The sequence below is a fragment of the Danio rerio genome, chromosome 11, assembly GCF_052040795.2.
Source record: "Danio rerio strain M-AB ecotype USA chromosome 11, GRCz13ab, whole genome shotgun sequence".
Taxonomy (NCBI): domain Eukaryota; kingdom Metazoa; phylum Chordata; class Actinopteri; order Cypriniformes; family Danionidae; genus Danio; species Danio rerio.
The window spans coordinates 12129747-12153848 of record NC_141031.1 but is presented as its reverse complement, the minus strand read 5'-3'; the positions used below and the strand labels follow the sequence as shown (position 1 = coordinate 12153848).

At 36.1% G+C, this 24102-nt stretch overlaps 2 protein-coding genes and 1 pseudogene across 3 annotated transcripts in view; 1 reads left to right on the top strand and 2 right to left on the bottom strand.

Moving 5' to 3' along the window:
* pla2r1 (phospholipase A2 receptor 1) overlaps positions 1-24102 on the bottom strand; it is an 868273-nt gene that overhangs the window by 76969 nt on the left and 767202 nt on the right. The window lies entirely within an intron of this gene.
* LOC147841679 (uncharacterized) overlaps positions 1-24102 on the bottom strand; it is a 47823-nt gene that overhangs the window by 899 nt on the left and 22822 nt on the right. The gene's annotated exons all lie outside the window — the stretch shown is intronic.
* LOC147841680 (uncharacterized) lies at positions 1536-10551 on the top strand (annotated as a pseudogene). The gene is made up of 2 exons (XR_015502185.1): positions 1536-2161; positions 8358-10551. The product of XR_015502185.1 is annotated as an uncharacterized LOC147841680 (transcript).

Below are 24102 nucleotides of genomic sequence, written 5' to 3'. Positions count from 1 at the left end.
AATGAATGCATTGAGTTCTCTTTCCCAGATAAGATTTGACCATTATTTGGACCCTCCAGCACTTTATCTGGTTGGACACTAAAGATGCCGAAGAGAGAATCAGTCACAGACTTATTACAGACAATATTTATTTAACATTCTTTTAATATTCTTTTTCATGGCATGTTAAAGCTTTTAAAGTTTTCCTACCTAAATAAGACGTTTAAACCACATAAAAAGTTATATTATATTATAAGTTTTATACACACACTCACACACACACACACACACACACACACACACACACACACACACACACATATATATATATATATATATATATATATATATATATATATATATATATTTATATATATATAAGCGAGTCAGTGAATTATAATTAATATCAGTGAATGTCAGTGAATTTAAAAAAATAATAATAATGAACACATTTTTCTACTACATACAAATGTGTTTTCGTTCAGCCAAACACGACAGCTCCAAAACTGAACCGAGATGAAGCAAAAGGAAGAGGTGCTCTTCTGTCAGACATCTGTTAAGGCGCCAAACTAAAGAAGACGACCGGGGTCAATGACAGAAGTGCACCTGTTCTTGAAAGTAAGTCGACTGGACTCCACTCCAAAATACAAGTCATTTTTGATAAATAATATTTGAATTATTGCATTAATATTTGATCAACAAAACGTATTTATTTATTTTTTTGACAGAGGCTGGAGGTCGAAGTGGTGGAGGAGGAGGAGGGGGAGGCGGCGGAGACAATAGTGGTGGTGGTGGTGGAGATGGTTTTGAAGGTGGCTCTGGTCCAAAGGCAATGGGAGGGTTGTTCAGTGAAGCAGTGCCTAAATTACGACCCGTCGGTGGTCAGTTTCCTTTTCAAAAACTATTTTCTTTCAAAGTTGCGAATTTATGCGCAAAATTTAAAACAAAGATTCTTTCTCGTGTGTTTAAGGCAGAGGTCACCAATCTCGGTTCTTGCAGGGCGGGTGTTTCTGCTGGGTTTAACTCCAACTTACCTCAACACACCTGCCTGGATGTTTCAAGTATACCTAGTAAGACCTCCATTAGCTTGTTCAGGTGTGTTTGATTAGGGTTGAAGCTAAAATCTGCAGGACACCGGCCCTCCAGGAACAAGTTTGGTGATCCCTGGTTTGAGGGAATTAAATCTTTACATTACAGGAAGCAAACATGATATATGAATAATAAACATAATCATTTCTGTGGGTTGAGAATCCACTTTATCTAAAGTTTCAAATCAAATTAAATGCATAAATTATGCAAATTCATGCATTTATTCATTTTCTTGTTGGCTTAGTCCCTTTTATTAATTCAAGGTTGCCACAGCGGAAGGAACCGCCAACTTATCCAGCAAGTTTTTACGCAGCGGATGCCCTTCCAGCCACAACCCATCTCTGGGAAAAATTATGCAAATCTTTTAGTCAAATTAAAATGCATTTGATTCATGATTTTTATGCATATTTCTAGAGTCTTGTTGTTTCCATTGAACATTTTTTGCTCTCTTTTGTTTATTTATTTGAAAATCGATCGCAAAGCGTTCAGCTTTGCATCCACTTGGCTCGTGCCCTGCAGTACCTCGAGGTCTGAGTAATTCTGAAGAGGACGGCTCCAGTCGTGATGATGGATGTCGCACCTCACCTCCCGAACAGCAATGAAATCATCGTCCCTCACTTCCAGACGTCTCCAAACCATCAGTTCCAAGCAGTTCCACCCTAAAACCCACCAACTCCGCTCCTCCCCCTCCACCGTTCAATTGTGCTGGCAATCGTGGACCCTCTTCAGCTCAACAGGGCTCTGGGCAGAGTCGTGACAATCCCTTTCCACCACCACCACCACCTGTAAGCAAAGGGCCTCCACCTTCACCTGCTCATGAGGGGACTCTTAGACATCCTCCCCTTTCATCTCGCTCCTCTTCATCATCTTCAATTTCTTCTGGAAATGCACCTCCACCACCTCCACCTTATCGTCAGCCGCCTACTGCAAATGGTGACCCAGCCCCGGAGTTGCCACAGAGGCGAAACTCACTTAACAGGAGAGGCCATGGTAATGCTAATGCCCGTAACCAAGCTCCACCTCCTCCACCACCTTCCCAGCGAAACAGACGCCCCCCCCTTCACCAGCTTGTGATCCAGTGGGACCAGCACAGGTAAAACATCTTGAGATGAAAATCAAGACAGGCCTAAAGGCCATTTTGCACTAAACACAAAGCAATAAAGTGACGCGAATCACCAAAAATTAATTTACATCAAATTTATGCCTCGGCATAAAAGGATAGTTCACTCAAAATTGAGGATTCTTCCAACATTTACTCACCCTTGACTTGTTTCAACGCACTTGTTCTGTTGAGTAATGGAAACCTTTAACCTTTAACTTTCGTAGTATTTGTTTTTGCTTCTATGGATGTAAATGTTTACATGTTTCCAAAATTCTTCAAAATATAATCTTTTATGTTTAGCAGATGGTTTGGAACAAGTCAAGGGAGTGAGTGAGTGAGTGAGTGAGTGGGTGAGTGAGTGAGTGAGTGAGAGAGTGAGAGAGTGAGTGAGTGAGAGAGTGAGTGAGTGAGTGAGAGAGTGAGTGAGTGAGTGAGAGAGTGAGTGAGTGAGTGAGTGAGTGAGTGAGAGAGTGAGTGAGTGAGTGAGTGAGTGAGAGAGTGAGTGAGTGAGTGAGTGAGAGAGTGAGTGAGTGAGTGAGTGAGTGAGAGAGTGAGTGAGTGAGTGAGTGAGTGAGTGAGTGAGTGAGTGAGAGAGTGAGTGAGTGAGAGAGTGAGTGAGTGAGTGAGTGAGTGAGTGAGTGAGTGAGTGAGTGAGTGAGTGAGTGAGCTTTTAAACATGACTTCGGATTAAGTTTTCCACTTTTGTACATTGTTTTCAGGCCCATAGCCAGTGGGGTTCGGGTGGTTCGATAGACAGACCCCCCTTGACAATGTCCAGAATTTGCCCCCTATGAGCTCATTTGTCCCAGTTTTGACAGTATGCCATAATAAATTGTGAAAATAACCAATAGAAGAAGGCTTTAGGAAGAATAACCAATAAAATACCAATAAATGAAGGCTTTTCTTTTTTAAATGGATTAATTCTGACTGAGCAAATTGAGCTGAGCAGTTATTTGCATGTAGGCTACAGTTTTTAATTTAAAACAAGTTTTAACAGATTGCCATTTTTTGTTTGTTTTTCTGTGATGGATGATAATAAATTAGCATAAAATTTTTTTATATATTTTTAAAATTCTAATCTCATTCATTACATTATATATGAAACTGTAATAATACAGTTTAAATGTACATTTGTAAATAAAAATACCTTTTGGTAAACAAAAAATACAATTGTATGATAAGCACTGCAAATCAGCAAAACGATCAAAATATAGGAAATATTTTTGTTGCATGAAAAAGTTTGGTAATGATAACTATCTGACAAACTAATCCAGCACAAATTTTGCTTAAAATGTCACTAAAATGCAGGATTTGAACCTCATAATTTGAGGCGAATAACTACAAAAAGGTCCACTTGTTGAGAAAAAAAGAACCACTCCTTTTAGGTGTCTGGCTACAGGCCTGGGTTTTATGTAAGGTTTGATTTCTGGCTTGAAGGCTTGAAACCTTCAGGGTAGTGTGGATGGAACATGTGACTTTAGCAAAACTGATGCGTTTTAAAACTAAAACATGTAAGTGTAAACGTGGCCTAAGTTTTGAGAATTTGTTAAATCCAGCAGTGTCCCTTTTTATATATAATTATTTGTTTAAATACATTTTACATAGATAAATGCAGGCTGCAATGTCAATAAGTAATATAATATGTGTGATGATAATATAGTGCAGGAGATGACCTAGCATGATCTTAAATTTTGTCTTTATGATGTGTGCAACTACCACAGCCATTCTTGACCCAGAGAGGGACGGGGTTGAGCAGCAGCTCATTAGCATTGAAAGAGATATGAAGCAAAAAAGTGTTTTTGACAGGGTAAAAAGAGTGTTTATTTACTCCACCATTGAGAAATATAATTAAAATAAGTTAGACTTGTCATTATGACCCTAAACAGAATCCAACACAAAATCAACAAAAAGTCATTTTTCGCGATCCTGCAAAATAATAAAAAAAAATCGAAATAATCTCATAAAATAACCAATTCCAAACCATATAATCAAATTATATTTACTTCAGTTTGGACTTAGATGTTGCGTGCGCCCTCACAATCCTAACATTACATGGAGGGGAACATGTTTTACAGCCTGTGCAGTAAGCAGCGGATGTGACGCACTTCAGACTGCAAAAGAAACTGGGAGCAAACATCTAACAAACAGAGCAGTGAAACGGACAGAAAAGCAAGCAGCTTACAATGATGGAGATTGGTTAAGCATGATGGCCACTGTATTATCTGAATTGAAGGACATCATTTGTGCTTTACATAGCTGGTATTATGTGCTTCAAATCGCTAAATTATTTTGTCTCTTTCCTTGCTGTTGATGAGAGAAAACACTTCCCTGTCATTGACGAGTTTTACTGCAATTCCTGTTTTAGGTGTATTATGGTAGAAGAAGCCGTAACAAAATGTCCTGAGTGAGGTGCATGATGTCAGATGTCAACTTTTACATGACATTAAAGATGCCTGATCCAGCTAATCAAGTCGAACGGGATAACTAGAAAACTACAAGTATTTGTTGGAGCAAGGCTGGAACTAAACTTTCCATTACATTCCTCACAGACAGTATTGTATAGGAGTGGGTGGTTATGAACATTTTTCCTGCATTCAAATCATGTAGGAAAGATTGTATTCATAGGTTAAATTCACATGAACACCACCACTAACATAATTCTGAGTGGAAAAACTCAGGATTTTATAAATCCTTGAGTTATTGAAGTCAGCAAATTTGTACTTTTGTCGTTTACACTATAAATGTTGCCTCCACAAATATTTAAGACATTTTTTTGCAGTTATGATCATATAGACCATATAGAGATGACAGTGAGTAAATAATAACAGAATTAACATTTTTGGGTGAACTAACCCTTTAGAAACCAAGTAAAAACAATACACTGTTATTTTGTAGATGTAGATAAAATCGTGTTGAGTGTCATGTGTAAAATGTACATCGGCATCTTGCTGTGACCAACGTGATGTGAATGCACCTGCAATACATTCATTCATTCATTTTCTTTTCGGCTTAGTTCCTGTATTAATCTGGCTTCGGAGGAAACCCATGCAAATGCAGGGAGAACATGCAAATTCCACATAGAAATGCCAACTGACCCAGCAGAGGCTCGAACCAGCGATCTTCTTGCTGTGATGCGACAGCAACACCTACTGAGCCACTGCATCGCCGTTTTTATATATAAATATAAAAATGTTTTCCTGTAAACAAGGTTGCTTTTAGACCTGTACATTTTAAAAATCATTCCAAATACTGAAGCAGAACGAGACAATGTAAAAAACAAACAAAAAGTTCAAAAAATTATGAAAAGGAATAAAAACAAAACAATAAAAATATACAAATGAAATGAACAGTGCTTTAAGCATCTTCACTGTTAGAATTAAACTTGATTTGTTTCTTATAAAGCTACAAAGTCCTTCAGTCAAGAGCAGCGAGAGACTTTTTGCTTGTCTTTTTTTAATTAATATTAGGGCTGCATGATACTGAAACAGTCTGACATTGTAGTATTTTGTTTTGCTGGGATACATATTGCTATAGAAATATTATTCAATAGCTTTATTTGAAAAGATTTCAATCATTTAGATCGACTGGGATGATCAAGTGTTTTATCTATTAAGTGCATCTGCATAAAATATAATAAATTAAAATCATACGACAGAGCAAAATTAAAAGTTAAGTCTAAGAGTATTCAAATACAAAAATGTAATAATCAAACGTGAAATAACATGGTCATCAATGTAAAAAATATCTTTAGGCAATATTATAAAAGAGGGGTGACACAGTGGCACAGTGGGTACCGCTGTCGCTTCACAGCAAGAATGTCACTGGTTCGAGCCTCGTCTGGGTCAGTTGGCATTTCTTTGTGGATTTTGCATGTTCTCCCCATGTTCGCATGGGTTTCTTCCGGGTGCTTCAGTTTCCCCCACAAGTCAAAAGATAAAGAAAATGAATGAATAAATTATAGAAAGTATATCTTTATATTTTAATATTTAATAAATAATCTAATCCTGCGATTTGACTATAGCAGATACACACCTTGGACCATTGTATTTTTCTATCGCTTTAAGAGCCAAACATTTCCAAATTATGGTTTCACTTTCAAATGCGGTTAAATGTTCAACTCTTTATGTTCATTTATTACTTATCAGATGAGGGTGTGTGTGAATATTCACTAAGGGTCACATTCATTTGCCTGTATTTCACCATTTTGGCATTTTTTAATATACACTTAGGCATGGGCCAGTGTAAGATTCTGATGGTATGATAACCTTGCATAAAAATATCACGGTTTCACTGTATCATGGTATGGAGATAACTGCTCTAAAATATATTCTTTTTAAATGTCTGGGTAAAAAACTACAATAATTTCCCCCTTTAAAAACAATGGGCTCTATTTTGACGGTCCATGCGCAGAGCGCAAAACGCAGGGCGCAAACGCTTTCAGGGCGTGTCAGAACGCATTTTTGCTAATTTACGGACGGGAAAATGTGCTTTGCGCCAAGGCGCATGGGCTAAAAGGGTTGAGTTTATTTTCTTAATGAGTTATAGGTGTGTTTTGAGAATAAACCAATTAGAGTCTCATCTCCCATTCCCTTTAAGACCCAGCTGCGTCGCGCCAAGAGCGCATTCGCTATTTACAGGACGCAAAGTAAGTCTAAGTGGAAAAAATGAGCATTTCACAAGCAAACAGTTAACAGTTGACAGTTTTTTAACAGAAAGCTGTTAAACAGAGCATCTACTGCGTGAGAATGAGAGATAATGGAACTACTTTAACATTCGCTCTTGGATAGGGAAACCTTTACGCACAGACATCAATTAGCCTATAAATAATTAATTTCGTTTGGTAAGCGCAAAGATTCGTTTCAAAACTATTTTTAAATTCAGTTCTAATTTCCAGCAAACGAATAAATGAACAATAATGACCAAGTGTGGTCAAAATACTGAGTTATTTCCAAATACACCTGCCATGCCCCATATGGTCTAAAACCTGACAGGTGGGCAAATCTAAGCTTGTTTTTAATAAAACAAATATAAATATGGATATAATAAATAATACTGCTAATAATAATACCATTATACAAAAGCAAATTGTTATGAATGAACTGAAAAAGCCTCCCGAGATGAAGAAGACATAAAAGCAGTGATTTTTCATATTTATGTAGGCTAGAAAATAATGTTTTGTAATATTTTAATCCTTTATATTTATATCCTATATCTATTCTTATTATATCCTATATATATCCTTAATATTTACATTTTTTCATATGTAAAGATATTTGACTATTGCTCTCTTGTGCGTATTAAGCAGTGCGTAAGCGAGGCGCAACTCTGCGCCGGAGTTTAGGGTTTGTTTTGGTCTAATGAAAAATCTATTATAGTTTCTCAAAATAGCAACGCGCCAGCGGTCCGCCTCAGAACGCCTTCCTTTTTAAACCAGAACGCCTATGGGCGGACAAATGAGCGCTAATGCATTTGCTATTTAAACAGCGTAGCGCAACGCCTCAAAACGACTCTTGCGCCAAGCTGAAACTACCAAAAGACTATTGCGCCGCGTCTTGCTCCACACTGCGCCGGGTGTATGATAGGGCCCAATGTGTTTTATTTTTTGAAATATTTAAAACATTTTGTAGCAGTAAACATGTCAGGCTGAGTAAAAAGGCATCTTTGGATATCTTTTCTGCTGGAGCTGTTGTCATAAAACAAAAAAATAAAAACAAATTTTAAACATGCTTGGGAACGGCGGTATTCCAGAAATTTTGGCGGTTTTAAAACCTTTACTTTTCCAAACCGCAGTATACCTTGAAAACAGATATTGTTCCATGCCTATACACAATACATGCTTTCAATAGTTTTCATGTGAAACTGAGCTTTTTCAAGGAACAAATGGAATATATTAGTGCAAGATTACTTGAACAGGGGCTGGAAAATGACACATTGATCGTTTTATCTCGATAAATGTTTTTTATAATCGTTAAAGCCGACAATCGAAATTTGGATTTCATTGCTCAGCCCTAAATTGAGGTTTTACTAAAAGATCTGTTAGTCTTCATTCCAGTTTAATTCTCTTGGCAGTATCCTTCTAGAGTTTATGATTACACAATTTAATATTTGTGATTATTCTTTTAAATGAAGGCTTTAACAAATGTAAAATGTCCCTCATTTAAAATGACGTGTTTTTTCAGCTCCTCAGGTTCCTCCTCCTACATCTCGTACTGATATTCGGGAAACATCACCTCCTTCGCCTCCTTACCGCGGTGGCCCACAGACCTTCTTTGAGCCCCCGAGTTGTGCGAAGGCTCCTCCTCTGTCTTCTTCAGGACGTCAGTCTCCAGCACATGCGCCCCCTCCACCTCCACCTCTCCGCAATGGACACACGTCTTCCGCCTCAAGATCCTTTGCTGGTGAGTTTCATTTGCTTTATTGATCATGTGATCTCATCATTTTGTTTGTTTGCTGATTTTTTTGTTTGTGGAAAGTGTTTGTTAATCTGAACTTTGATTCTAGCTGTTTGCTGAATTGCATTGCTGTGTGAATCAGCTCATGAAAATAACTCTGCAGTCAAATGAACTCTCAGTATTTCAAATTTACACAATATTTCCTTATTACAGTCATCAACAAAGCCTTCTCAGAACACAGAGATGTGTTGGCAGAAAATGAAAAATCATAAAATCAAGGTCATCTTTTTACTCTAGAGACAGTAAATAATAATAATAATACAAAAGGTTGATATAGTTTATACAGACGTCCTGCTATAACTCAAACCAAATAAGTCCATTTCTGGATTTCAGTGTTTTTTGTTGGTTTACATATACATTGTGGTTTATATTATGATTACACAATTATATATACATGTTGGTTTACATACACATTTGCGATGATTTTGCTCATGATTATGTGTCTTCAGTGTCTTATGTTGATTTATTTAACAGATCTGGGCCGATAAAACGGTATCGATATTTATTGACCGAACACCATTATTTATAATGCTAAAAAGATATCGGGATGAAGTTTTGGTGTTAAATGCTATAGCTTTATTAAAATGTGGCTGTTAAGCATGCGCCTTGGAAGGAATGCCAATAAGCTTAGAGTTATTTCCAGTCAAGACCCATGGCTTAATGGGACCCAAGCACATGTGACGTGCACGCATTTTCCAGGTGCATCTAGTTGAAAACATTTCATAATGCCAGATGCGCACCACGATTTATGTCAGTAGAACTAACCAATCTGCTCACACTTTGTATGTAATATACACATTTCAGTGAGCATGGCAGACTTAGACAAACACAAAGCATCCAAACACTGCAGTGCTTTTTCATTATCTTCATAAATACAAACTAGTATCCTTTACTAGAAAGCTCAGATTATCATCATTTGTTTTGTTAATAGAGTTTACTGTGTGATTATTATTTACTCTGTGATATTATATATATATTAGAAATTATAGACAACTTACTGATGTTGATCAACCATAACGTTTGCTTTGATTGTTCAGCATTTATACTTTATTATTGCACACACTTTAACAATTTATTTATAAAATTTGAGTCTCTTTTGCACTTATGTTTATTTTATAAGATATAAGAGATCAGATAAACAGTGTATGAATTTTTGTAGTTTTTGACTATTAAAACTATTTGCCTTAGTAATGTTGGTAAAATTAAAATAAAATGGTTAAATAAAAAATTCCTAATATACCTTCATAGATTAAAAAAAAGAATAATTATCGCTACCAAATGATATTAAACATTATATCGTGTTTTTTTTTTCTGCATCGCCCAGCCCTAATTTAACGTCTTACTAGGAGTGTAATGGTATATGTATTCTATTACATATACAAAATACATTCCAAAATACATATGTGATGTATTTTATTAATGTAAAAACAATTTTATGACCAAAACAACACATTTATTCACAAGGAGTTCATTTGGATGTCAGACCAATGTTAAAACAAAACACATTACAAGAACAGAGCAATAAAAACAAATATCACATGACTATAGTTATTCAACCCTGGATTTGAAACCTGGATTCAAACTATTTCCACATGCCAATCAGAAACAATAACCACTAGACTAAATGACTTATCTCATTCATACAACCTGGGGTATCATTTCTTGATTTGTGTAAACATTTTTTTGTTGAAGTTGTTTCAGAGCAATACCTAAAAGCAATCAGGTTTCACTGTAGAGACTGGTTCAAAACATTTCAAAGCCTCGACACATTTGATTTGACTGTTTTAGTGTTTCATGAAGCCTCGCTCTAACCCACCTCTAGTGACGGTTTGTTTCACATGCTTCCATGATGAATAGTCAGTCCAAACGTGCATCACTGAAGTTAGACAGAAAAAACTACAGCTGTGTAACAACTTAGCAGCCATTTACAAAGAAAATAATAGAAAATAATCAGAAATAATTCTGCAATGTTGCCATTGTCATTTCAACTTGGTACACAGAAGCTCTCATGCAACTCTTGCCCCACCTCTGATTTCTTCTGATTGGTTCATTGCTGTGTAACTGACAGTAATGAGCAGCAAGGTGCTGCAGAAGACGTGAATAGTCACGCATGTCTATCAACCGCATCTACATAGAAATCAAGTGAGTCGTTTTTCTCTATGTACATGCACAAGATTAAACAGTTGTTGTCTGCTGCACCCTCTGCTATGATGGATCTCCAGTCAGTGCTGCAAGTTCATTGAAGAGATTTCAGTTTAGAAGCCTGCTTAATTTATACACAGTTAAGATGAATTTATTCTTTTGCCTGGTGCCATATCGCGCACCTCTGCTGACTGTGAGCGCATTTCATGAAAGGGACAAGGCTTTTAATGTTGTGTCTGACGAAAACAGCACAGAAAAGAGACCAAGGCTCCTATATTGCTGCCACATAGACTACGTTTCACGCTTTATGTAGCTAAAATACACTCACCGTTCACTTTATTATGTACACCTTACTAGTACTGTGTTGGACCCACTTTTGCTTCTAGAACTGCCTTAATCCCTAATGGCACAGATTTAACAAGGTACTGGAAATATTCCTCAGAGATTTTGGTCCATATTAGCATGATAACATCACGCAGTTGCTGCAGATTTGTCAGCTGCACATCTATGATGTGAATCTCCCGTTCCACCACATCCCAATGGTGCTTTATTGAATTGAGATGTGGTGACTGAGGAGGCCATCTGAGTACAGTAAACTCATTGTCATGTTCAACAAACCAGTCTGAGATGATTCACGTTTTATGACATGGTGCATTATCCTGCTGGAAGTAGCCATCAGAAGATGGGTACTCTGTGGTCATAAAGGGATGGACTTGGTCAGCAACAATACTCGGGTAGGCTGTGGCATTGGCACAATGCTCAATTGGTGCTAATGGAGCCAAAGTGTGCCAAGAAAATATTCCCCACACCATTACACCACCAGCAGCAGCCTGAACTGTTGATACAAGGCAGGATGTCCTGCTTTCATGTTGATGCCAAATTCTAACCGACTATCCGAATGTTGCAGCAAAAATGGAGACTCATCAGACTCACACAGAACTGCCACTCACTGGATATTTTCTCTTTTTCAGAACTCTCTCTGTAAACCCTAGAGACAGGGGCGCCTGCAGGATTTTATTGCAAGGTACACACAGACCCCTCCCAACCCATACCCACACACCTACCACCCTCCGGCCACACATACATACCCACCAACAACAAAACTAAAGCGCATTGTGTGACAAAAATACTCACAAACGGTTAATAAAAATATGACAAAACCTGTCTTACCTATTTGAAGTTTAACCTCCTCCGCCCTTCATATCGAACTGTTAAAGCACTTCCTCATTGTAATATTCATAAGGGCAAGTCCAGTGAGCCTTTGGTCTGTCATGGTGTTGCGTAAAAAAAGTCTTCAGGCGCCTCAGTGCACTGAAAGATCGCTCTGCAGAGGCTGTGGACACTGGCATAGTTTGGACGACTTTCAGTATACAATGCAAATATGAAAAAAAATTCCGGCGTGTTCTTTAAAACCTCACAAATGTCACTGCTGCTGCGTGTTGTATTATTAGACTGCCTCCACAGCTCCAGTTCAACATCAGCACTCTCTAGATTGGGCATCAGTGTTCCGTAGTCGTTTTTGATCTCGTGCCACACTGTTTCGGATAATTCTGATGATTTGTCCGCCAGGAAATACTGGCCTTTCAACCATGGTAGTGCCAGACAAACTCGGTCTTTCACTTCATATTCAAGGTGATCTATGAAGGGAAGAAACAGATTGCGTCGCCAGTATTCATCTGGGGCCTCATGTATCAACGCTGCGTACGCACAAAAACTTTGCGTAAGCCAGGTTTCAAGCTCTGAATGGCTCGCGTTTGGATTTACTAATGATGAAATGAACGTGTGAATGTGCGCAGCTCCACGCCAGCTTTATGGTTGGCGTACGCACACTTTTTGTGCGTGCCTGTTTTATTTCCATTGGCGACTCCTAGAGGCAGTTGTGTTAAATTGCACTCTACAAAGTGTCTGAGCCGTGTAATGGCAGCTGTATGAGACGGGTTCATCTAGCAGGTATTAAAGGTTTCCATACCATACAGTTGACCAGCCAAACATTAAAGTGGAATTTGCAGCGGTCGCCTGTTTTCCCAATGTAATCTGAGCTATCTACTGCACGCACATTGCTATAAAGACACTATCTGAAGATGAATTTGCATATGTGAATCAGAAACATTTGTATTCAATAAATGTGCAAATAAAATATGATGCACAGACTTATTAATGATTCCTACTTGTCTTCCCTGTGATTCATAGTAGTCAAAATCTGATATGTAGCGGGGGGGGGGGGGGGGTTGGGGGGTGGATTGGGGGTTGAATTCAGCAGACGCTGGATTTGAACCAAGTTCATGCTCGAACGTGTCAAAACATGATGACATGCGTTTTACTAGCTGCGCCACTCAGACTGGCATAAGTATTAAAACATTTTGCACCTATACATCCCACTATCTCTTTTTTAAATCCAAACAGTGCGATGTTCAGACCGAACTGTGTCAACCGCATCAGCTAAACTCTCCCCACTCTATTTTTTCTCTTGTTGTTTATTCCGGAGGACAAACTTCCAAATAACAGTTTTTCTCCGGTCTATCTCCGAAAGGAGCACCTCCCATTCACATTGTTCAAAGTTTCTCTTTTTGCTTGCTTTTGCCATTGCTTTTTCATTTGGTTTTGCCAAAGTAGAGACATTAGCATATTCATAAGGGGGAGGAGGCAGGGAGGGGTTTTGTGCTTGTGCATGTTGCGCTTAATTTCACGTTTATTCGCATGTACAAAGAATATGCGAGGGATTCGGCGTACGCACTGTTTCATACATCTGAATTTTTTCTGCGTACGCACATTTACAGCTTTGTGCGTACACAATGTTTTAGTATGATTTCCACGCAAGTCTCCGTACATGAGGCCCCTGGTGATGCTGCTGGTGTGTTTGACCGCATTGTCTGAATTGTTATTATGCGAGGGACGAAGGATTGATGTGAAGTTTGGCAGTCAGCTCACAGCCTTGATCCTGTCTCCATTTTTTGTTGATTATCTGGACTATATATTCTATCATTCCACCACTGTTTGTCATCGCGTCGTTTGTCTTTCTTGTCTCCAGTTTCCAGTAAGTCTGATATTCCGAGTTGTTGTTCCTGATCTTGTTCTTGTATCCTGTTAAAGTCTAGTTTGTGTTAATCTGTCTTAGTTTCTTGTTTTGTTGTTTGTTTGTTATTTTGCTACTTTGGATTTTGGATTTTTTGTCACTGTTTCTGCACTATATTATATTAAAATCTGCACTTGGATCCGCAACCTTTTGTTCCCGTTCTTTTGTTTCTGTTTTGATCACGCTAAACGTGACAACAGCTGTTTAATGTTGGCTTTAACACCTCGCACCTTGCCACTTATGTTCCCAGCACCATCATACCCCTGTCCCACCATATTGCAAGATTGTAATTTCATTTGTTGTAGCTTCTCCAGCAGTGATTTTGTTAGCGTTTTAAATTGCTGATGTCAGCTGTTTCATCCGACAGCAGAGAGAACCACTGAGCTTGTTTGCATTTCTCAATAGTTGTGTTCTGAATCTGTTTCCCACACAACTCAATGTTTTTTTTTAGGTATTTGATGCCCACAGTAATTTGCATTTAAAGGTACAAGCTGCAAATACTGTTTTAAAGTTACATTACCAACTGCACAGAAGTTAAGAAACGCATGAAAATTGCTGCGTTTGTCTCTATGACCTCTGAGAGGTATATTTTACTGTCTGCAAATATTTAATTAAATCAATTATTGCTTTTACACCATACTTGTTGCGTTCTGTTGTTTCTTGGTGGGAATGATCTAATGCTGTACAAATTGATTGCGTCTTTCCTGTACACACACTTAAAAAATCTGCTCCACGTAACTGAGAGCTCCGATGTGCTGGAGTGGACAGGTGCTTCGTGACATTTTTTTTCACATTACTCCAGTCACTTAATGGCTTTGTCTGGAGAGTCATGACGCCGGAGGAGAAAAGTACACAGAGCACACAAAACAGACCATCCTGTGATAAGCTGTATTTCAGGGTTGGATATAAAGTCTCATTAAAAACTCATCAGGGATTTTCCTTTTGTTTCCCAAAAATGGATCTTGACGGAGCGATCCAGTCTCTGGGTGGTCTGAATCACTCTGTAGTGCAGAGAGTTTAACGTCTTTTATTGTTGTAACCGGGCAGCAAGTAGCAGGTACCTGTGGGCTGGTAAAAAAGCAAACAGGAGGTTCCATGCGAGTAGCGGGTCCATAAGTAACGGTTCCATGCGAGGAGGCCGAGCAGCTTGCTGCTGGATCGTCCAATGAGGGCTGGGCCTGAAGTTCCAGCGGCTCAGGTGCTGAGACTGCGGTCTCCACACCATGTGGGTAATCAATATTGGTCTCATTATTTTTAAGCCTTTTGGCAAATGTCTTAATAAAGTTTAGCTGTTCTAAGGAGCGTTTACTTATTTCGAATCTTGTTTTAAACAATAGCTATCTGAATTGTAATTTTTTTCAAAACTAGAGCCAATAGATTTCTTTTTATCCATCCTCTGCCATGCAAGAAGGCTACATACACTTTAAAACATCCAAACGCACACTTTAATTTACTCATATTTTCACTTGCTTGTCATTTTATTGTAATGTACACAGTTTAATAATCAGTTTAAATTATGTTAAAAATGAATAAATAAATAAAACAGCATTAACTCGTGCCCTCTCATGGTAGGTACAGCTGCAGGCGCCACTGCCTAGAGATGGTTGTGCGTGAAAATCCCAGTAGATCAGCAGTTTCTGAAATACTCAGACCAGCCCATCTGGCACTAACAACCGTGCATGCCAATTTCAAAGTCACTTAAATCCCCTCCCTTCCCCATTCTGATGCTCGGTTTGAACTGCAGCAGATCGTCTTGACCATGTCTACATGCCTAAATGCATTGAGTTGCTGCCATGTGATTGGCTGATTAGAAATTTGTGTTAATGTGCAGTTGGATAGGTGTATATAATAAAGTGGCCGGTGTGTGTGTGTGTGTGTGTGTGTGTGCATATATATAATCACATTCAAACCTTAAGACTCATCACAACATGTCATAAATAAGAATGAGATATTATCAGAGCTTCAAATTCTGGTAGCCTGAAGTCCCGGGCCTATTGTTTTACAGCCCAGCTACCAAAGTCCATCTAAACCGAGCTCAGCTGGATTGATATCTAGATAGCCCGCCGGCCATGGTGTAGATAGATTTTGGTAGCTTGACCAAAAAACAATAGCCCCGGGACTTCAGGCTATCAGATTTTGCGAGCCCTGTCATTAGCTCATTTGCATTTAGGATGATAACTTTGACATTGTTAGACTTGTCTTTATAGAAACATCACATAAACAAATACATCCGTCTGTCATGACAACTTATTACCAAGACAATGTAACTTGCCATAAATCTGTCATAAACATGATTTTCATTTTAATTGTCATGAATTTTAAAACAGAAATATTTATATTTTTCTGGAGCTCAGCTACACTGGTACAACTTGGATTTGTCATTTCAATGTCATGAAATAATAATAACACTGGTGGGTAATCAGTAAAAACAGCCAATCACATGTCTTGAAACATAAATCATACTGTGAATGACTTCTTGCAAGAGAATATGGCCATGCATTTGATCCGCATGTTGGATTTTTTTTGGTAAATGTGTTTCTATTGTAGTTAACGCACATTTCTTTCTCGCTGGATAAAAAAGTTTATCCTGCAGTTTAAGCAACATTTTTGTCAATCCATTAAGCAGTTTTTTATGTGATATTCAAACTGAGGATAAAAATGGGTGGAAACATGTCTGATAAATGAAAGTAAATATAATGTGTGTAAATGTAGTGTGAGGCAGAGAGCAGGACAGACAATTTAGTCATGAATGTCAAACTCTCCATCAGTATATATGTGCTTTCATTATTGGACAACAAAGAAAACAAAAACAGCAGAATTTTATTGACCTTTTTATTATATTTTAAAACAAACACTTTCACAAAACAACTTTTACATTCATGAGTTCATATTCACACACATAATACAGTACACAAATATAATATTACATTTAAAATAATAAAAGAAATAACCTGCAACAACAAAAAACTAGCGGGGTGAAGTGATGAATGAAAAGTGATGCCTCAATCGTTTTGATTAAAATGTTAAATTAAATGATTTATGCATTTAGAAAGCATATTTACTAGTGTGTTTATTATAACAATTTCCTATTTTATCATCGTATTTTTATCTTTATTATATTGTAGATTTTTCAGTTAGTGTGTAAATAAAACTTCACTAAAGATCAGGCCCACCTCCCGCCCGATACATTTTCATTAAAGAACTTTTAAATTAGTTTATGCAATAATAACACATACAATATTTATATATTACAATTAATATTACATATTAATAATGATAATAACAACAACGTTTATTTATGTATTTGTGTTTCTTTAGAATATTTAAATGATAAAATTCATTTATTTCTTTATATACAGTTGAAGTGAGAATTATTCGCCCTCCTGTGCTCTTTTTTCGTTTTCAAATATTTCCTAAATTGATGTTTAACAGTGCAAAGAATTTTTCACAGTATTTTCCTGTAATTTATTTTTCTGGAAAAAGTTTTATTAGTTTTATTTTGGCTAGAATTAAAGCAGTTTTAATTGTTTTTATAACTATTTTAAGATTGATATTATTAGCCCTTTAAACAATTTCTTTTTGATTGTCTACAGAACAAACCACTGTTATACAATAGTTAACCTAGTTAAGCCTATAAATGTCACTTTAAGTGGAACACCAGTATTCTGAAAAATGTTATGTACTGTCATCATGGCAACAATCAAAGAAATATTAGAAATGAGTTATTAAAACTATTATGTTTCTATTTTGAATTAATCTAGTATTCTAACTATTATGAAATGTTGAAATAAATCTCTGTTAAATGGAAATTAGTGGAAAAATATACAGGAGGGCTAATAATTCTGACTTCAGCTGTGTATATTATTATATTTCTCATACATTTATTTATGTATTAATTTATAATTTTTGGTCTTTATATTTTGATTTTTAGACATAAATATGCTCAAATTTGTACTAAAATTGGGTTAACACATGCACTACACATGTTATGCTCTATATATTTTTTTGTATATTATATTATTGTATATTAGTAACTGGCTTTTATATAATTATAATAAAAAATATTTTATTTTTAAAATAGGATATTTTTCCATTCCTAATAAGTAATATTTATGAGCATTTATGCATGATCTACTTCTTTATTGTGTTGGGTTTATTTATTGTTCCATTTTCTGTTTACATTCTTTATTATTAATACACTTCTATAAGCCCACCTCCCGCTCAATAACTTACTTTATAAAGGATGTCACTGACATAATTGATGTATTTATATGTATAAAATGTGTTTAAATCGATATGATCTATATTAGGATTAATAATAAATAGTAATATTTATAAGCTCATTTGTGTTTTACTTTATTTTTATTTGTAATAAATAATGTCTGAATAAAAGTACACTAGACATTATAAAGCCCACCTCTCCCACCCAATTGCCTTAATTAAACATTTCTTTATGTTTTAGGCAATTGTAATACATCTCAAAATTGTTTATTATAATGTTTATTACATGTTGTTCATAATAATATTAAATTATCATATTAATGTATGGGCTTTATTATTTTTTAACCTCACCTTCTGTCCCATAACATTTCATAAAGATCCGTTATATATCTTTTTGTCTTTTGTGCATTTATAACAAAATATAATTTAAAATATTTATCATAATATATAATGAATACAATTATATAAGTATGTATTATACTGCTGGTTAACTGTTTATGAACTCACTTGTGTTTTACTTATTTTTAATAATGATATTTTTTATATTATTAATTACAGTTTTTCTCAGTGACTTTGGTGCATTTCTCACAACACTATTTACATTTGCACAACAGTTTATGCATTTCACAAGTCAATTAGTACAAACTGCAAAACCTTGATAACCTGCAAAAGCGTGTGACTTGCTCAAAATGGAGAGCTCATTTCTCAAAAGCAAATATTGATGTCAATAAAAGTGTCTGTATCATTAAGATTAAAAGTCCTGACACCATTGAAAGTCCTGACAAGATAGTCAAATGACTTTGTCCTGTTTTCATTATGACAGTTTACTCTGTATATTTGTTCCAATGCAAAAAAGTCAGATGTTGGTGACACGTCCTGAAAATGCTCAAGACAGCACTTTATACTATTTGCACAGCCATCTGAAAACTACAGTAAAGTTAGACATCACTGCATTTACTGAAGTATCTGAGTACAAGACACTGAATATGTATGTTTCACAGTTTTACTGCATTTGCTCTTTGCGATTCTAATTTATTCACAGCATTGTGCAAAAGAATAAACACACCCTTATTTACAACAAACAGAAACTTCCTTTGGGTAGAGCTGTGCACAACTGTAAACAATATTGCAGAACATATTGGATCTGAACCTGCAGCATATACTGTATCTGTAAATCATTCAGGAAATTGTTCAATTAAAAAGACATTCTTAGGAAAAAAAAAAGACTTAAAAACATTTCATAAAATTAGCTTGACAGATTGTGACAACTAGTTCAACATTTGTGTATATAATGACTCAAGTAATGAAATGAGGACTATTAGTTTTATACGGAATGACTATTCAGCATTCACAAGTTCAGTTACTGACATGACATAAGCAAATGATAATGTTATAAATCAGCAGAGAGTTGTATGAAAGCAATTGATGCATGTCTAAAAGCATTTGCAATTTGTTGAAAGGAATGAGAAACTGCTACTATGATGTGTACAAATGATTAATTGTTTTAAGAAATGCATTAACTGTTGTGCAAATGTAAATAGTGTTGTGAGAAATGCACCAAAGCCACTGAGAATAACTGTAATAATAAAAGGTCATATTTTTATAAGCACATTTGTATTTTACTTTATTTTTATATTTTTAATGTTTTATATTATTTATTAATGATAAATAGTAATATTTAAAAGATCATTTGTGTTTTACCCTAATTTTAATGTTTTAATGTTATAAATTATGAATTTATATTATATTTAAATATTATTTATTAAGGATGTAAAAACATAAATAGGAACTAAGCATTATGGTCACTTAGTTGTGTATGCAGTTGCTGTTTTAACCACTATATGTGCAACTTCATCTAAAACACCTTTATATTATAATAAGAATGACTCAATATAGATTATTAGAACACAAGATTGATCATTTAGTCTGTCCTGTGATATTTCACTAGACATTATAAAGCCCACCTCTCCCGCCCAATAATATTTTAAATATTTGTAAAACTAAATTATAATTAGCGTATTGTAGCTTATATTACTCATATCAATAACAATAATATGAAACATTTATGAGCATGATTACATCTCTTTTAATAATAGTTATTTATTGAATTATAATATATTACTGTATTTATTTGCTATTTATTTCTTTATTACGGTTTTACATTAGATCGATTATCGATTTTGTTTATGGTTTTTCGCAGAAATATATGAACTGAATAGTGCTGTCAAACAATTAGTGTATCCAAAACAAAAAATTATTATTTTTATTATTATTATTAGCCCTCCTAAATTATTAGCGCTTCTGTATATTTTTGTCATTAATTTCTGTTTAACACATTTCTAAACAGTTTTGATAACTCATTTCTAATAACTGATTTCTTTGATCTTTGCCATGATGACAGTAAATAATATTTTGCTTGATATTGTTTAAGATACTATCCAGCTTAAAGTGACATTTAAAGGCCTAATTAGGTTAATTAGGGAAGTCCTTGTATAAAGATTGTTTGTTCTGTAGACAATCGAAAATATATTTCTTAAAGGAGCTAATAACATTGACCTTAAAATGGTTTTAAAAAGATGTAAAAACTGCTTTTATTACAGTTGAAATATTACCAATAATTCTACAGAACAAAAAATATAAGAAATACTGTGAAAATTTTCTAGTTCTATTAATCATAATTTGTTAAATATTTGAAAAAGGAAAAAACAATTCACAGGAGGGCGAATAATTCTGACTTCAACTGTGTATGTGTGTGTGTGTGTGTGTGTGTGTGTGTGTGTGTGTGTGTGTGTACTGTATACGCTAATGTATTATCAAATACAAACTGGTATCTCGGATGCTATTAATAGTGATTAATGGTTTGACAGCTCTAGTACTGAACAAATATAGTGTCATTTTAACTAGTACCAGTGTGGAACATCATTTGATAAGCTTACTTTTTACATTTACTTTTAAACAACACAAACATATATGTATGTAAAAATATAGTAACACCCCAATATTTGATGTACTTCGTGTCATAAAGACACATAAAACTCTCACCTGTGACAGGCACACTCAGAATGTCTGAATAAAAGTACACTAGACATTATAAAGCCCACCTCTCCCACCCAATTGCCTTTATTAAACATTTCTTTATGTTTTAGTCAATTTTAATACACATTAAATGGTTTATTATACTTATAATATAATATAATATAATATAATATAATATAATATAATATAATATAATATAATATAATATAATACATATTGTTCATAATATTAAATGATCATCTTAATGTGGATAACAATTATGATTATAATGTTTAGAAAATTACATTTATATAAATTATTACCTCAAAAAACTTCACCTCCTGTCCAATAACATTTAATAAAGATCCTTTACATATCCCTTCGTCATTTGTGTATTAATAATAAAAAATTATTTAAATATTTATTATAATATATATTAAACTCAATAATGTATTTATGTATTATACTGCAGGTTAACTGTTTATTAGATCATTTGTGTTTTACTGTGTTGTTTTATTTATTAATATTTTATTTCCATTTATTCATATTCCTTTGGCTTAGTCCCTTTATTTATCAAAGGGCCACAGTGGAATGAACCGCTACCTTATCCAGCATGTGTTTTACACAGCGGATGCCCTTCCAGCTGCAACCCAGAACTGGGAAACAATATTTAATATTATTATTAATAATAAATAGTAATATTTATAAGATCATTTTTGTGTATTACTTTAATTTAATTTTTAATAAATGATGCCTGAATAAAAGTACACTAGACATTATAAAGCCCACCTCTCCCACCCAATAGCCTTTATTGAACATTTCTTTATGTTTTAGGCAATTGTAATACATCTCAAAATTGTTTATTAAAATGTTTATTACATGATGTTCATACAAAATATTAAATAATTATATCAATGTATTTGGATAATAACTATTTATTATAATATTAAGAATTGACATTTAATTTTTTTATTATTATTTTTTAACCTCACCTCCTGTCCAATAGCTTTTTGTATTAGTATTATTTTATATTATTAATGAATAATAAATAGTAATGTTTATAAGCTCATTTGTTTTACTTTATTTTTTGATATTATTAACATTATACGTTATTAATAATAAATAGTAATAATTTCATTTGTTTTCATTTATTTTATACATTTGTAATATTTTATATTAATAATTAATAAAAAAATAGTAATATTTATAAGCTCATTTGTGTTTTACTTTTATTTTTAATAAATAATACCGGAATAAAAGTATACTAGACATTATAAAGCCCACCTCTCCCACCCAGTTGCCTTTATTAAACATTTCTTTATGTTTTAGGTAATTGTAATACATCTCAAAATAGTTTATGATAATGTTTATATTACATGCTGTTCATAATATTATTAAATGATCATATTAATGTATTTGGATAATAATCATTTATTATAATATTAAGTATTGACATTTAATTTTTCTCTATTATTATTATTTTTTAACCTCACCTCCTGTCCAATAGCTTTTTGATTATTATTATAGCACAGTAAAAGCAAGATGAGGCATCCTTTTTAAGCTGAAGAGACTGATTAGCATTTCCTTTCCCCTCCTTGGGGAACGAGGGTTCCCCTTCGGGGGGAACTCCAGCACTATAAGTGGATTTGATGTTCTAAATCCACGTATGGGAGATTCGGTTCAGAAGCTACTCGTCTGAAAGAGTATTGAACGGGCCAATTAAGAATGAATTGGCAGCACAAGCCTGCGCAGGTGTACTGCATAGGCTTAATTAACTGAGCATATAAGCACACCTGGCGCCAGCAGATGCTATCCTTTTCGCTTCAGAGACTTTTCTGATCGAGCTTCATGAGGGTTCCTCCTGCTGTCTACAGCCACTTCGAGCGAACGAGTGTCTCCCGGTCCAGAGTCCACGCAGCGGCAGACGGTCGAGCTGGGTTTCTCCCTTGCCTGGCGTCCCTTTGGGTCCGGTCCTCCAGAGCGGTGCGTATTGCTGCAAAGCATCCTAAAAGAGCAACACAGTCGTGCAGTACGTCCTTTTCAGGATGGCGCTCCGACTGTGCGTTTCTGGTTGCGGGGGTTTCCTGGCTCCGGATGATGGGCACGATCACTGCATTACATGTTTGGGGGTCCAGCATGTTAATGTGGTGCTCGGGGGCAGTTCATGTCGTCACTGCAGTTGAGATCGCGGTTAGCTTTCGTAAGAGAGCGAGCCACCCCAGTCACCCCCTGCTCTGCAGTGGGCGCTCGGGCAGATCTGAGGGCTCCAGCGAGAGATAATCAGTCGCCCAAGGGCTCGCGGACCTCTCGCTCCTCCAAGCGCTCCATCCAAGCTTCGGGTACTGGGAGTGATCCGTCTAATCAGATGGTAGCTCTCACGCTCGCTGACACCGGAGATCATATGTCCTCCGCGGCATCGGAGGGTGGGCTTTCATTGTCCGACGATGATCTGGACCCGCTCGCCCCCTTCGGGCAGGTGAGCGCTGTCAAAACAGATACTGAAACGGACGTGTTAGCCGTGCTTTCCCGGGCTGCTGACCGACTAGAGGGGTGTTCCCTTCTTCCCGGCGACGCACAGTTGGCTCACGCGGTCTTACGCGGTCTTGGTGGTGGAGCGGCCAGGGGGTATGTGGCGATTCCTCAGGTTGAGTGTGCGATGGCGGTTAATCCGCGCAGCGCCTCTTCTTGGCGGGGTCTGCCTCGTCTCTCATCCAAAGCCTCACCGCAGGCGCTGGCCGAGCTGCATGAGGGTGGGTCCAACCCAGGCTTATGAGCTTCGCACCGCAGCCGACTAAGCTCTTCGGACTACTAAGTCCGCTGCGTGTGCTTTGGGGAGGACGATGTCCACACTAGTGGTCCAGGAGCCCCACCTCTAACAAAACTTGGTTGATATGCGCGAAGTTGACAAAGTCCGCTTTCTTGACTCGCCCATATCCCAAGCTGGTCGGCGACACAGTCTGCGAATTCACCCAGGAATTCGAGGCAGTGAGAGAGCAGTCTGATGGGTGATGTCTAATCGGCGGCCCCGT